General features: G+C 25.5%; 1 long non-coding RNA gene across 1 annotated transcript in view; it reads left to right on the forward strand.

The window, feature by feature from the left end:
- LOC129607463 (uncharacterized) overlaps positions 1-17,459 on the forward strand; it is a 57,931-nt gene that overhangs the window by 30,577 nt on the left and 9,895 nt on the right. The window lies entirely within an intron of this gene.

Raw genomic sequence — 17,459 nt, forward strand, 5'->3', positions numbered from 1 at the left:
AAAAATTTCATTGAACAAAAAAAAACAAAAATCTTTTCAACATCCTACACGATTCGACCATAACCAATTCATATATAGACTCATAATCCCATTATGTGATTGATCCATTCCTCCTTTAATTTAAATAAATTTTAAATGACTTTTCTTTATCTACGTACTGATTTCATTTTTCTATTCTATTTTCTATTTTATTTTATAAATAATTCAATAGAAAATTTTTTACTATAATTGCATATCTTTAATTCGATCCCAATTATAATTCGAAAAACAAAACAAAAACTTCTACTCCTAGTCTAGTCACAATTTCTAGTCATTTTTTTTTTTTTTTTGATTTTATTATAAATAGGACCTAGTCTAATACAAAACAAAAATTCATTTAAATTTTTGAAAAATTATTGAAAATTTTTTGAATTGTGATTAGATTAGAATATTTTTTTTTTTCTATACTCCTATCTATCTATGTACCGTTATAATATTTTAGAAATTGTCGTATGTGCCAACAATATTAATTTGGCGTCAAATAAATTTTTTAGAAATATTTCATGTCGTTTTTTTTTTTTAAAAATAGTAAAAATACATGGGGTGTTCAATACGTTTTGAAATTTACTTGTTTTCCAACAAATATTATGGGGATCTTAATGGTAATGAGATAATATGAGGGTAAATCAAAAATTCAAATCAAGGTATGAGGGTATCTCAAAAATTTCCATCTTTAATTCTAAATTTGTGCAAATGTGGCAATGTTAGTTTGGTTCGAAATCTCAAAATCAATTCATTTAGGAAATAACACCTGTTTGCATGAAATAACACCATTTTTGATAACGGTAGTAACGTAAGTAACGGTAGTAGCTTAAAAATACAATTTATCTTTTTTTTAAAATTTGAAAATTTGAGAAGTATGACAGCTGTCAAAACTTAAAAATATTGAGCTGTAAATATAGTCCTAAACATACCTGCCAAAGTGTTCGAGAATTTTCTATTCGTTTCGAGAGCAGAAGAGCTCTTGGTTAATTAAGTTTTCGCATATTTCTTTTTTCTCCTTTGTTCACTCCCTTGGGGAAGTAATTGAATTTTATTAAATTCTCTATAGTAGCGTCATTAATCTTGAATTGGCCTGTGTTTCGGTTATTTATCCTGAGGGACTTGGTTTTGTGTGTGTTTATTCGGAGTTCTGCTCTTTTTGATTTATCTTGTACGAAGTGGAGTTCCATTTGCATTTCTTCATATATATGGAAAAGCAGGGTAATGTCTGCGCGACGTTTTTCATTATTTCATTTAGAACTGTATTGACGAGCACCGAAGATAGTAGACAAAACTTTGTTTTACTGTGGTGCCTATGTTATTTGGCCTGCTTAGTGCGCCACCAAGTAGTAATCTTGTTTAATCTGGCATTCTCACCTTTCTTGGTGCCTCCCATAAATTTTCGGGATAAATTATGTTGAATGGTGTTTCAAAATTACACCTTAGTTTCCGAATATCTCTACTTTTTATAATCGAAGATTTTTCAAAATTTCTTCCCGCTATTACTAAAACTGGCTCTCTATTATAATAGACAGTTCAATAACTCAAATTATTGAATTTTGGGCTGTCTATTATTCATTTATTCGCATTCTCAATCAAAATCATTTACAATATTCCAAAACTTATTGAATATGCCACGTAAATATCTACAAAAATATTATATTTTATGAATTTATTCTACAATTAGATTTATTATTTAAATTCTCTTAAAAAAAAAACAACAACACAAGTAATATTAATTTCTCATTGCATCTAGTATGCCTTACTCAAAGCATTTGTATAAAAATTGAATGAGGCATGCGAGATGCAATGGAAAATTTATTTATATGCGCCTATATATATACAATACAAAATATAATAAAAACATCAAAGTCCATCAAAATCTTTTATAATTTTACAAAACTACACTTGTATACATTTTAACTGGATTTCATTCAATTTCATAAATAAAAGTTATATATGTATATAACTACTATTATACAAAAGCTACTATTTTTTATCTGCCGCTGCATTCACCACTTTGTATTCAAAAATTATTTATGAAAATCTTAAATAGAAACGATGATAGCCCCTCCATCCATACATGTAAAAATATTTATTATAAAATATAATTACCAGGATAATAATATTATACACATGTATAACACTAACACCATACTGTATACCACATATCTACTTATAACCTTACCCAATATCTAAAGTAATCATCCTTTTCTACATATACGTATATCAAAAATTTTCACAAAAATTAACTTAAACATTCTTTCAAATTCAAATTTAATAATATAATATAGAATGAGGATAATTTTCTGCGTCCTATATTTTATTGTATAACAGTTTATGTATATCGCTCTCAATGTATATTATATAATCTCCGTTTACGTGTATATTTCTTATTCTAGGATTTAAAAAAAAAAATTAAAAATCTAATTTTCATCACGTTCTTTTGAATTAGTCAACTTTTTATACTGCCACCCTATTTTCTAACACTTTTAATTATAAAATTTATGTCATTTCAATCTTTTATACAATAAAACTGTATATGAGTATATAACATGTATAAACTAAATTGCCTATTACAAAGTATCCTTATACTATACTCGTACATTTTATTATTAAAATGAAAAAGAGAAAAACAATAATGATAAATAGAAGAAAAACAAAAAAAACAACAACATAAAATAAGAATGTTAAAGGATAACATTTATAATAATATCAATGAATGCATCCTAGGCTATTAGAAAACAGAATATAATATTATTATAATTTTATTATATACACAAAATACTCTTATAAATATGAATATAAGTGAGTAAATTACCACAGAGTGTTCAAGAGAGAAAGAGAGAGAAATTTTAAAATTATGAAAATTTTGAAATTAATTTGGAAAATTTATGAATTCAAGTAATTTTTTTAATTATTGCTCCAACTGTTGTTTCCGAATAATATAAATGTAATAATACCAAATCTTCTCTTATATTCTGATTCGGACAAAGTTAATCAAACAAAATATGTAGGGCAGAATTTTGGTATAATTCAAAAAATAATAAATTTGAGAGAGAGAAGTGAAGTAAACAAAAACAAGTTCAGCAAAAAGAGAGAAAAATGGCCAAAATGTTAAAATTTTGACTGAGGCGAGTTTAATTATGTACATGAGAGAGGAGCATTCCAAAATATAATTCTACATTCTATTTCTGTCGAAATCAAATTTAACTACCCTGTACATGTTAACTTTAATATTACATAATTTTTAATTATATATCTACAAATATGGCATAATATATATCTGTAAATAATTCCGCTTATACATGTGTAAATGTGGAAAAAGAAGCCATATCTAATCAAAATATTCTTTCTGATGCAATTCTAAAATTGCATTCGGTTTCTCCACTATATATATATACGAGTAGAGTAAAGCGGTATACATATATGTACAATATATACTGAAATATAGGGTATAAATGAGGTTATATATGAATATATATAGAAAAACCTAAAATTGGCTTTCATGTAAATTAAGTCTAATGCACTCGCTTCACAATATAATATTATTTTCACAACAGAACCCATTAGAAACTAATTGCAATTTAAAATGTACATATAATAAGAATGTGTAAATAAATATACCACCCATATATACACATATATACATGTATGTATAGATATTAAATTAGAATAGAAACTATAGAGGACTTTGTAATTTACTAAATTGATAACAAATTATAAAATATAATTTCGATACAGAAAATAAAAAGGCAAAATAAGAAAATTAAATTTTGTATAGAAAATTTTTTTTGGGAAAATTTAGAGGAAATTTCAAAAATTTCACGATTTTGTGAATTTTCTAATTACTTTAGATTTTTTGCTTTTTTTTGCTACCTCATAGTTAATTTGCTTTTTTTCTTATTGTTCCTTTTGTAATAATCCTATTCAGTAAATGGTTCCAATACAATTCCAAATATTCCAATACAATCAAATAATTGTAAGAAGTGGAAAAATGAACAAATAATAAAGAAAATTCGAATGATTAGAATTTTAATTTTTAAAGAATTACAATAAAGGACATTGCATATATTGGTTGATTATTTAAAATTACGAGGGTCGTTTAGCAATTATAACCATACGCACATTCATACATGTTGGAAATTTGTAAAAATTTTACATGCGTAATATTAATTGGATTTCGAATTTGGCCTTCCAATTAATGTAATGCATAGTATTCCTAATAAAATGTGAATTTAAAATTATAAATTAGATCGCACACATTCCTATTAATATTGTTTATTAATAAGGGTAAAATTTGAATCAATTCTAGTTTAAAACTTTCAAATCTGTGCAAGAAAATTCTAGGAAATCGACTAAAAAAAATGAGTTTAAAGAAATTCAACGAACCTCAAAATAATTCTGGAGGGTCCGCTTCCAGTAATTTGTTTATGAAGAATCACCCGTGTTTAAAATAAATATAACTTTCATGAAAATTTCGTCATTCACCTAAAAGTATGCAATTTACCTAAAAATATGCAATTTTTTAATAAATTGCCCCTAAACATATGCAATTTTTTATATAAAAATTTACAAACAATTAACGTTATTTTGTTAATATTAATGACCATTTTGATAAAAAATATTGCCAAAAGTCCGAAACATTAAGAAAAATATTTGGACCTGAGCATAAAATCATATTAAAACTTTTAAATTACAATTTCCAATTTAAAATTTTGCAAAAAAATAATTAAAACAAATAAACAAAAAAAATATGAAAAAATGTGAAAATTTTCATTAAATTTTCATTAATCCAAAAAAAAATCAAACGAATTCTTTGAAATCTCCGAAATTCACTCTTCCTGTACATTTAATATTACAGTAAGACACCAGTATTACTGTAAGCTCAATCTACGTCATTGCAACACAAAGCCAAAATATTACCAAATCCAAATTCAATTGAACTATTGAAAATGTAAAAATCAAAAAAAAAAAAAAAACATAAACAAAATGCCATCGAAATTTCAAAATTCTAAAAAACAAAGAAAAAATCATTTCTAAAAATTTTCTAAATTCAAATTGGGACTGATTTTAAATTAGAAAACAAAAAAGAAATCCAAAAATAAGTTTGAAGTCAAAAAGTCGGTCGCCAAAAATATTAATTATATTTCGAAAATCTGGTAATGAATTGCATTTTATAAATGGCTGTGTTTGTGTGTGTACGTGTGTGTATTTCAAAGGACAATAAGAACAAAAGCACACAATAAAAATGAAAAATTTCTAAATATTAAACAAAAATATTTTAATTTTTTTCATTTGATTCTAAAATTTGATGACAAATCTACTTACATAAAATATATTCCAAATACAAATATACTATGTATATTATATACACACACACATATGTATACCTATACAATATATGTATATGGAGATTTGTAATTGATTACTTTTCAAAAAGGATAATTTTTGACATGGTTGGTTTTTGTGGCATTAACAAAATATTTTCTAATTTTAGTTTCAAATATTTTTGGTTTAATTTTGGGTATTTGTGTATGTGTTTTTTTGGTTTTATGTATGTATGTATAGTTATATTTTATGTATGTAGGTATATATGAATTTTTTGTATAATTTTCTCTTTGGTAACGTTTAATGAGAAAATTTTTTTTGAAAAATATTTTCAAATTTGATAAAATAATTATTTTTACATTGTATGTATGTATATTTGAGAGAATATTCAATATTAGTAAAAGCAGTAGCCAAAATATTAAATGTATAAATTTCAAAATTAAAATTCATTTTTTAAATTAATATATTGTTGAAATATAATTTATGCTTTATTGAACAAAATAAATTAATTGATTAATGAAAATGCTTACAGTGTTCTCATGCGTTCTTCTTAATTAAAATTTCCTTTTTACTTCGCCGTTTCGGGTCTATTTGAATTAATTTGGTTTTTGAGCTTAATTAATAGTTAAATATAGGCAAATCATTAAATTAATTGTAGTTCTGTAGGGAATTAATAATTTTAATTATTACATTAGTTTTACTGTATTTGTCCATTCTCTATACAACAGTTTCTTTTTTTGTTTGTGCCCTCTATTTCGAGAGCACATACGTATCCGCATCAAAAAGATATACTAAATGCTGCGAAATGAAAAATTTTTAAGACGAATTTCTGTTCGTCCGAATCAAAAACAATTTTTAAGTTCCACAAAGTCGCTTAGTTCAAAGGTTAGATTCCATAAAGGTTAGATTCCTTCAGATTAACCGTTATTTCACTAATTTCCGTTCACAAGATGTAATTTATCTCCCGCACAAAAACTCAGATAGATCCAAGATTCCAGCAGTTTACAAATATAGGAAATATGTTTTATTATAATAATTTCAAGAACTCACTGCCGCAAATAATTGTATAGCTTTAAAAAATCTTCAGCCACACCTTTTAGTTTTTGTTTTTGAATATTTCTAAGCATTTTAATTAAGAGTCTTAAGTACAGCTATCAAAGTATTTATATTAATTATAGGTTTATTCATTACCCTTCTGTGTTCCCTACTGTTCATAAATAACATCTAAAAAATTCTCCTTTATTGGAAAGGGTCATGTTACACACCTTGTACTTTCAAATTCATTGCAATTTTGTAACATTGTTGCATCCTATTTAAGATTTTATTACATTTTAAACTAATTTACTGGTTCTATATCAGCACAAAACAGTAAAATGAATTCGTATTATAATAGTGGACTCATGCATACTCAATTTTTATAGGGACACTAATATAAATTTCTTATAATTCCCCATATAAATTTATATGTGTTTGTACAACGAAAAATAAAAGTAAATCCCTTCTATCATGAGAATTGCATGAGAATTTTATCTTCAAAGTATTGTAAAATTTCATTTTTCTATTTTTATACGTATGTGAATGGATGTGTTTAGGTTATAAAATATTAAAATATTTGAAAATGTATTGAAACTTCTTTCCCTGTTAATGTTCAATTTGAAGGAAATTGAAAATTGTATTGAAGACCTTAAGCACATTCTAACTTTTGCAAATTTAATTAAAATTAAGACGGTAGTTTCTCAAGTAATTATGAGATTACGATTAAAAATTAGAGAATTGTTTTTCTATTACGAAGAAATTAGTAATAATCTTCGGTTGAAAGACGCTTCAAACCACGGGAAAACGAAAAGAAATCTCCACACCAAGTTATTTGGAACAAATTCACGCCAGATTTGCTTTCAACCAATTAGTTTTTCCGTGATGGAAACAATTTACCGAAGGTCTTTGAGAACGAAAGCATAGGAGAGATATAATCAACTCGTTGCGACACAACTCCATTAACTTCATCTCGGACCATCTACAATCTACTATAGCTTCATGCCTCACACGACCGCTAAGTCACTGTAATGCAGCTTCACTGTAAAATTAAAACTCTAGTGAATTCAAAAAAATTCTTCAAAGTGAAACATTGTACAAACTCACTTATCATTACAAGTTAAGTACTTTGATGAAATTTTTTTAAATGCATTCTCATTACTCACACTTATATACTAATTCATCTACCTAAATGTATAGAATAAATAATGTATATTTATATAAGATTTACAATAAATCTACAATATGCAGTAAAATTGTACTGAATTTAAGTTGAGTTGAAATATAATTTTCTTTAACTTAATCCCAACACACAATATAAATACACCTTATGCTGCATCTATGCGGCATATATACATAAGCTTATGTATATGTAAATGTTTACTTAATTCAATCATATACTGGATATATCAATAATACTTCTTATTACCTATATATATGGTATGAGTAACTCGTAAATATTTAGAAAGATCTTTTGTATCCTTTCTAAACATAAAATCCTAAATTTATGCAAGTAAAATGGCAACATACAACACTATCATATATGGATTGGGAATATGATTAAAAGGAATAAAATTTTGTACTCTATTTATAGAAAATACTTTATTTGTGTACTTTAAATATTTTGACCATACACGACAAAATGTATACATATATATATATATATATTGAAGAAATAAAAAAAGAAAATCGTATAATAATCCTTATAAAATAAAGAAACCTACACACACATGTATGTATGACATGTTCTATCATCATACATATATTATGTATACCTCATACAATTCAAAAGAAGAGCTCTTCCTAGTAAAATATTTTAAAATTTACTTTTAACTTAAAGGATATTATTTCCAGGTATTTTTCTATATATATATATATATATATATTTTAGATTGTAAGTGCACACGCTCATGGTCTATTTCACTTATATTTGTATAAGGAGTAAGTTTCATCAGAAATATTTAAAATTTTTATTTATGTTGATTTTTACAAATCGAATTCAAAAAAGATAAGAAATCCATTCCTTGTTACTTCAAAAATTAAATGATAGTCATCGATACGTGCAGTAGGGCTTAGACATCAAACATTTTTGTATGAATTTTGTATGATAAAACATGTTTGATTGATAAAAATTTTAATTTTTTCAATCAAACAAAATCGATGAACATTTATACATTAAAAATTTTTTTCAAACTTAAATCGAATCAAACAAAATGTATGATTAATGTTTGATACTGTGTTTGATATCAAAATTCAATTCCAACTTAAAAATGAAGTGCTTAAGTGATTTGCTAAATTACAAATTGTTATAAAAATTTTTGGAAAAGCCCCAAGAAATAGATCCACAACTAATTTGTTTTTGAATAATTATATAAAAAATTTCTAACTCACAAAAGGAAGCGCGACCAAAGAAAGTTCCGCGTCCCAGTAATAAAGCTGGGCATGAGCACAGAAAATGAGTTACCGTCTCTCCTTATAACAGCAGTTCCATTAACAAAGATCGTCCCATTTTCCTTTCATGTTCGCCAATCAGACAGTACCTAATTGTCCGATGTTACCCCGTGGGAGAAACATCTAGTTCGACTTCTGACGTAAGTCTATCTAATACTAAAATTGTTTGATCGTGCCGCATATCATTTCATTTTGCCATCGGCTGTTGGTTTGTTTGATTGCCGCATTGTGTAGCATTAGGTTTTGCGTATTCAGAGGCATTCTCAAATCCCCTTTTTCAGGTAGGGAGTTTAATGGTTAATTCAGCAAAATTAACTGTAATTATTGAAAAAAATTGCATTCAAAAATTTGTTCGGAGCACCATACACACACCATTAAGGAAAGTAATTTTATTTTTGATCTTTTAAGAAGAACAAAATTTTTGATACAATTTTCCCAATATTACCATTTAATTAGAATGGTTATTAGTCTTATATAAGATGCAATCTCTAAAATATATCAAAAAACCAGCATTATAAAAATGCAAAGCAAGGAATTAAAGAATTTCTCTTTTACAAAATCAATCACTTTCAGATATTCAATTAAAATCAAATTCAATTTATTTTAAAAAATCAAAAATTTTCTCTCAAAATCCTCTGTTTTTTTTTGAGATATCAAACAAAAATAATTCTTTTCATTCATAAATTGCTTAAAAAAATTTCTTTGTATTTGCCATTTTAAGTACAAAATTTTATTAAAATATCCTTAAGGGATTTTTATTTTTTTTTGAATTTTTAAAAATTCCTACAAATTCATTCCCAAAATCCTTCTCTCATTCATAAGTATGTAGTTTTAATATTTTTTTAAATGGTTTGAACACGAAACAAAACTTTTAATGTAACAAAGAATTAAAAATTAAGTAAAATTATTTTTATTTTTGTTTTTGTTGTTTTTTTTTTAAATGTCCATTTTACGATAAATTTTACATAGAACCGACTAACTTCGAATTAAAAAAAAATAACAAAATTTGTAGAACAAGAGAAAAAATTTGTTTTAGAATTTAGAAATGAGAATATGAACATGAAATGAAACAAAAAATGAAAATAAAACAGGATATCCAAATGAAAAGGACATCTTTTCCTTGTATTAAATTTCTGTACAACAGAGAAAAATTTAACAAGTCTTAATGTTCACTTACATGTGCACAAATTTAATTTGTACATAAAATTAGGATCTTGTTATACAGAAGACTCTGAATAATTTTCGAAATCGCTTAAAAAACAGAATTATGATTAATACTTGTTTGAAATCATACAAAATATAAGTACTCATACAAGTCGTACAGATGTTGTATAATACACAAACATAAACGAAAAGTAAGTGATTTTTAAATATCTAACAAAATTTCCATTGTGATAGCAATCGTATTTGAGGTTAGAATTAAGAAAATTTTAGTTCACTTGCGACTTTATACCATACGTATTATGGGAAACGGTATTTCAATTTTGAACAAATGGTATTATACTCATACTTTGGTATGAATGATTTTTTATTTGAACACAATTCCAACAAGTTATTTTGTAATTTTACCTAAAACAACAAATAAAAGTTAATAATTTTCATTGATTAAAAAAAATTATATATCTAATCGATTTACCTGCAGTTAGAATTCATTGTACCAATCCAACAATTCCTGGAAATGTCAATCAAACATGCTTCAATTCGGAAATCTTTGATAAATATCTTGAAAAATGTATATTGGTTCTGGGAAAATTTTCAAACAAATTTGCATTTTCTAATTTAATGTCACATTTTTCAAAAAAGTATAACAGTTTCGCATTTGTACAGTAAATATTTCTACTTATTGTTATATTCCAGACAGAGCAGACTTCTGTATTTGTTCTGACCATCGTTTTTACCTAAACAACAAAGTGACAATATCATTTTCTTTCCGAATCCTCATCTGTTATACGAGAAGACTGAATACACCATATTTTTAATATATTCCCTACTCAATCTTCTTTATTCATCTCCCTCATACGTGTTCCATTAAAATAATTTTTTAGTTTTTTAATGCATAACATTAAAATTTTTGATATTTTCTGAGAAAATTTTTTGATCTTTTCATTTAAAATTTTACAGGATATTACGTATATTTCTTTCATATAATGGGGTAGTTGTACATATACTTACATGTCTTATTTTATATATTGTTATACATACATATCCTTAAAATTTATTGCCATTTCTCGAAAAACTTGTAATGAAAACAATTAGAAAAATATTGTTTTTAATTTTTCTTCTTTTCATGTCATATTTTTTTTTTTGGCAGTAAAATTGTTTTTACAAAAATTAAAATAAATTTCAAACTTGTTAACTACAAAAAAAGAAAAACAAAAATTAGAAAATTTGTTAGCAACAATGTTGCTTACCTCACTTACTTTTCAAAACTATACACAAAATGTTTATGAATAAATTTTAAGTACACTTACATATATGGACTGACTGTGGAAAGTAATCAGTGTAAGTCACTTTTTAAATAAAAATGAGTCTCTGTATGCAAATGGTGGTTTTGTGGGGACAGTGACTGAACTGCGCTGCACTGACCTTGAAACTGTCCGGTACTGACTGTCGCGAACCCAAGTTGTTTTGCGAAGGGCTTCCTGAGCGTTCGGAAACCTTATATTTGGAACAGGTATATTATAGGCAGGCACGTTAGGAGGCAACAATAAGTCGGGAATGCCTATGGTGGCCCAGATACGACGTTAATTTAACAAAATCTACACAAATGCAAATTATGCTTTATACTTAAACTCTTATCTTTTGAATTTGTAGTGATTTCCAAGGCTTTTATAGTTTCTTGCAAAAAGTTTTGCTGCTCTTTTTTCAAATTATCTCAAAATTAATATTTGCTGACTTATGTTGATTGAGTTCGGAGCCCATCATATTATGTAGTTTCATAATTATATATGGGTGTGTATATGAAGTTAAAGAATGCATTTATATTAGGATATGTACCGTAATTTTTTAAGTGTTTTGAATCTTTTATTCTACTTTTTTTTTATCTAATTTTTAATGTTTTAAATTGAAAAGCCACAAAATAATGTAGAAACTTTTTTCTCTATTTAAAACATTTAAAATTAAATTGTATAGTGAAAATGGAAAATATTGTAATACAAATTTTACATTGTTCTGCAGCTACATTGTTTCTTTGACTATATAGGAGAGGACAACCTGAGCAACAAAAGAATTATTTTGAACTTACAAAGTAGCTATTGAAAGTAATGAGATAATTGGTTACCATGCGTTTATAAAATTTTATTTTGTTTCCGAACCATTATAGCGGGGTTACACTACTTGATTATTAAATATCGAAAATAATTTGAATTTTAAATTAAAAAGTCGGGTCTTGGTTAATATCGTCTTTTGGACTCAAAGTTTAATTGAAATATATATTCTCAAATCAAGCTAAACTCACGCCTTTCTGTTCTGCATTACAGTATAGAACTAAGCTAAAACTAACAAAGTCCCGCCATTAAAAAGTAGAAATTAATGCGAACACTTATTTAATCCATATGCATATACGCGAAAAGGTCAAATTAAAAAGGCGCCAGACATTTTGTCGTAATAAAAAAATATTTCAATTTCATTTAAAAAAAAATTTGACTTTATCTACCTACCTACACACCTATATACAAATATTAGTTTTATTGCATTTCCATAAATTAAATCAATTGAAAATAAAACGTTTTTAATATTCTTACACACTTTTACCGTATAAAAATAAGTGTTCTTTACAAATAAGTCTTCAAAAGTAATTAAAAATCTAAGCCATATATTTTAAATTTATGTAAAACTATTAAAAAACTTGCTTACTTAAGACAAAAATTGTCTTTAATTTTTTTTTTTTTGTGTTTTAAGGATTTTTTTTTTATTACAACGCATGCAATAATAAGAAAGTAGAAAAAAATGCGATAATCATTAACCAGACAACCGCATTAATAACGTAATAAAAAATATATAAAATTTTATTTTTACGTGAAAAACTTTGAATAGGAGGGCAAAGCTACAATGTTAGAAATACGTGATGTTTCAAATTTGCACTTTCAAATTTACAATTTTGAAAAATTACAGATATTTAGAAGAATTTTTTACAACAAATATTATTTTTTATAAAAAATATCAGTTTTTATACGATATGGGAATATTACGATATTATGATAATATGATATTACGATACAATGGTATGATATTTCATAAAAACTTTACGGATTCGATATATGATCAGATTTTACGATATATGGATTTTACGATATTACGAAAATCGGTTATTACGATACCCATACAAAAAAAATCTCATACAAAATTATGATATTTATACAAAATTCCCACATTGAATATTACGATATTGCGATATAATCGTATGATATTTTATATAAACTTTTGTCCTTACAAAATATCAGATTTTACGATATTGCGATAATTGAGTATTACGATAGAGTGTTCTCTGAGAGTTTAATGCTTTCTAACAATAGTTTTTGACGTTTCCTTTAATTTCAATATTTTCAAATTTAATTTTATATTTTTTTTATCTTCACAATTCTTATTCCTTACTGTTTGGTTCTTATTTTTGATTGTTTTTGTTTTTTTTTATAATACCCCGTAAGAAAATTTAATTACAAAACTTTTAATCTTTTAGCACAGATACAATAAAAAAAAACAAAAATTGAAATTACACAAAATTTTCAACCCTATAATATTATTCTCTTTGAGATATTAAGAGTAAATAAAAAATTCATTTATGAGAAATGGCACATGAGTCATAATGAAGAGTAATTATAACAACAACAAGAACAACAATAACAACACTTATATTTTTTTGAAATAATTATTTAAAACTTGTGCGTATGTGAAAGCATTTTTTTCTTATTATATTTTCATTTTATAATAATATCGTAAACTTTGTGTGTGTCTTGTGTGTTTTCTTATGGAAAATTTGAACTCAATTATATTCTTACTTGCATTCATGTAGTGTGCTATGTATTTTTCATTCCAGTACATGTTTATTGTGTTATCAACACTCTTGCATATGAATTATATATGTAGGTATATATTTTGTATTAAATTTAATATTGAATCCAATTTACTTAAGAGTCATTTAAAATTTTTCTTTAAAAAAGTTATGCCTGTACCTATGGGTACGTATAGGTACAGTCATATGCAAATCTTTTTTGTATGTAGGCATGAAAGGAAGAAAAGCAGTTTTTAACCCATAAAATTTTTTTTATTTTTGTTTTTTAAAATGAACGAGTCAACAATTAAAATTGCGTGAATTTCTTAATTAAATAAAAAATAAAAATAAAATATTAAAAAATAAAACAATGAATTCTTTTTTTTTCTAAATTAAGGTGTTTGGTGGGTGCATTATAAGTTGTGTGTAAAGCACAACATAATAAAATTTCCTCCATAATGAGATCTAAAGTGTCTTTGTATATACACACATACCATATATGTATTTTGCGAGAGTAATCCCATTTAATTTTTAATCACACGCACATGTTTATATGTATGTGTGCTATATATGTACACATGTATGAATTTTAAATACGATTATAAATGCAAACGCACTTAATCTTAACTTCATAGTAGAAAAAAGTAGTTATGGTCCTTTTATCAAAGAAGTTGGAACATGTTGAATTAAAAAATTTTCTTTTTTTTAACATCCGCACTTATTTTGCTACGGTTTATTGCGTCTTTTACTTTGATATAATTTTTTTGATTTTTTTTGCTTTTGTTATTTATATTATTATATATATTATTATGCATAAATTTTAATTACATAAATATGTGTGAGTATATACATTTGGAAAATGTATTTATGAAGACGAACGAAACGCGTAACGCGCCCTTCATGATAATAAAAATTATTATTAATTGTATATAAGACTTGTGACATACATAAAAATATCGCATCGCCCTCCTATAATCACATGTGTATATGAACAAGTCTTCTGCATTTTTGTTGAAGGGCTCGATGTGATTCAATAATTTGTTATTATAGTTGATTGATTTCAATTCAATATCTTTGACAACGTTCTTTATTGCCGACATTAATGGCGATAACGTAATGTTGCTGTAGACAAATAGTAAGTGAAAAAATTATTATGAAAATTGCATATTTATAGGGTTCACAAATAAAATAAAATTTTAATAGGGGACGTGACTAGCTATAAACGATATTTCTTAAAACAATAAAATTAAATTTCTAATTAATTAGTAATTATTTATTGAACCGAATATCAACAAGTTCGCTGAAATATAATATGCTTGTAATCAATGGTAGAATGACTCCAAAATTATTTCAATGCAATCGCAAATATTCGATCTTCAATATGAGATCGCAGTACTGCATATTGGAAACAATGTAAATGCAATGACCTTAAATATTCGACTATTTTACTCTTCTACTATTACTCCTTCAGTCTGATTTCACTTCCTTGATTTCGACTCTGAATTTTATTTACTATACTCTGCAGTATAGTAAGTAAGATTGAATACTAATTAAAAATTATACACAAGTTGTCTTGAATTTCAGCTCGTACTCGCACTTTCTTATTTCAGAGAAAAAAAATTAAGTTAATGCTCTCACATAATATTTGTTCGTAAGTGTGTATAATAAATTCTTAAGTTGATATACACATAGAATATTACAGAACTTTATGATTTTTTACTAGAAATCAAATTTGCAAGCTATAAGATAAATATAATGTGCAAATTTCTGTACACTCAAAGTATATGCATTAAGATATTCAGAAAGGGTGTTAAATGAGATCAGTGACATTTTATTACAATTACAATATATCAAATACTTTTATTTATCATTTATGTTAAAACAAAAAAAAAAAAAAGGAAAAATTTCATCAACATAAGATATTCAACAATTCATATATCTCATCCCCACCACCCCAATTCTTCAACTTATAATTTATTATATATTATGTACAAAGATTACAAAAGACCCACATGCCTATGTTTTAAATAATAATCTAAGCAAAATAAAATAAAAAAATTTTTTTTTTTTTATTTTACTGTTGCGCCCTTAATTTCAATTGATTTTTTCTTCTTCTTTTCATATTTTAGCACACTACATTAAGTGTACAATGACGCATTCATTATGACATAAAAATATATATATATATAAGTAAAAAAGTACAATATATAAGAGCAACAGGAAAAATGAAATAGAATATTGCATACATACTAAAAAAAAAACAAACGTACTTATGTGCGTGTACAGCAATTTATTAGAAATTTTCTGTACCACCTACTGGTAATTATATGTACTTATCTAATACAATTGACATCAAAAGGTATTTCGACGTTGTTTTCTTAATTCCTAAAGTTTAATTATTAAAAATTGTCATTTTTGCAAAAATTACTTATTTTGCCAAATAATGATAGAAATTGGCATTTATATTCACACTTGCATAGGAACAAATTAATTCAGTATTTCCTAAAAACACAAACCGAACCGAACTGGCAAATCGAACAACGGTGGTATTACAGAAGAGTTATGTGAATAGATAAAAACCAATTGAGGGTCTTAACTTGGTTCATATACTTAAGGAGCCAGTTGACTCTAAGTTGAGCCTGAAGGATTATGGCACCTGTAAATTTTGTTGAAAAGAGTAGAAGGTACTTATGCACTTTCTCTTGAAGCATGACGTTTTGACCCACTAGAGAAGGGAGCCTCTTGGCAATTTTGTATTCGCAGCAGCAAGACTGTTCGACATTTTGGTTTAAGCGATCTTACTTATTTCCTAAAATTATTTTTGACGTTGACGCTGATTTTATTTGAAACGTCAAATCTACTTTTGATATCCAATATTATTTCATTTGAAACATAGTTCTGATTGTAATTGTAAGTTTTATTCCAGCGCCACCATTTAACTAAAAATGAACATCATTAATTTCTCCCCAAATGATTTTTATGTCAACTTTATGTCACATGTACCATAAATGTATAAGTATAAAATCAAAAATTAATTATTAGAATTTGAAAACCAACAAAAAATGTAAACATTTATTTTTATACTCATAAGTATTAAAAATTTATTTTGCACGCTTAATTATTTTTGTATATATAACATTTAAGAGTGTGTATAAGAAAAAATTTTAAATATTAATCTGAAAACAAAAAAAAAACAAATCTTTTAATATTTTTATTATTAAACATCATAACTATAAAATCTATTTAGTAGACTTCCTTCCTTCATAAAAATAAATTGGAAAAAATATTAAAACGTTACAAAACACACTTACGCTCCAACATACGCACGCATACGTAATAATATATGCAATTTATTTTTTTGATTTTAAATTTGTTGTAATAACATTTATGTTAGTTATATAACACATCATACACATAATACTCTATAATATGTAATATACATACAAGTATAATACATAAATATACACTATTGTACAGTCACTTATTTAATCAGTCAAATGTATATTGTATAACAGTATAATAATAATCGTCAACATCAAAAATTATATGTCATCATTTTTATGTTCAATGCCAACCCACTAGTGTAAATTTCATCTATAAATTATGACATTTATTATGATTACAGTTAAAAATA

Source organism: Condylostylus longicornis, unplaced genomic scaffold (genome assembly GCF_029603195.1).
Source record: "Condylostylus longicornis isolate FDR11 unplaced genomic scaffold, ASM2960319v2 ptg000027l, whole genome shotgun sequence".
Taxonomy (NCBI): domain Eukaryota; kingdom Metazoa; phylum Arthropoda; class Insecta; order Diptera; family Dolichopodidae; genus Condylostylus; species Condylostylus longicornis.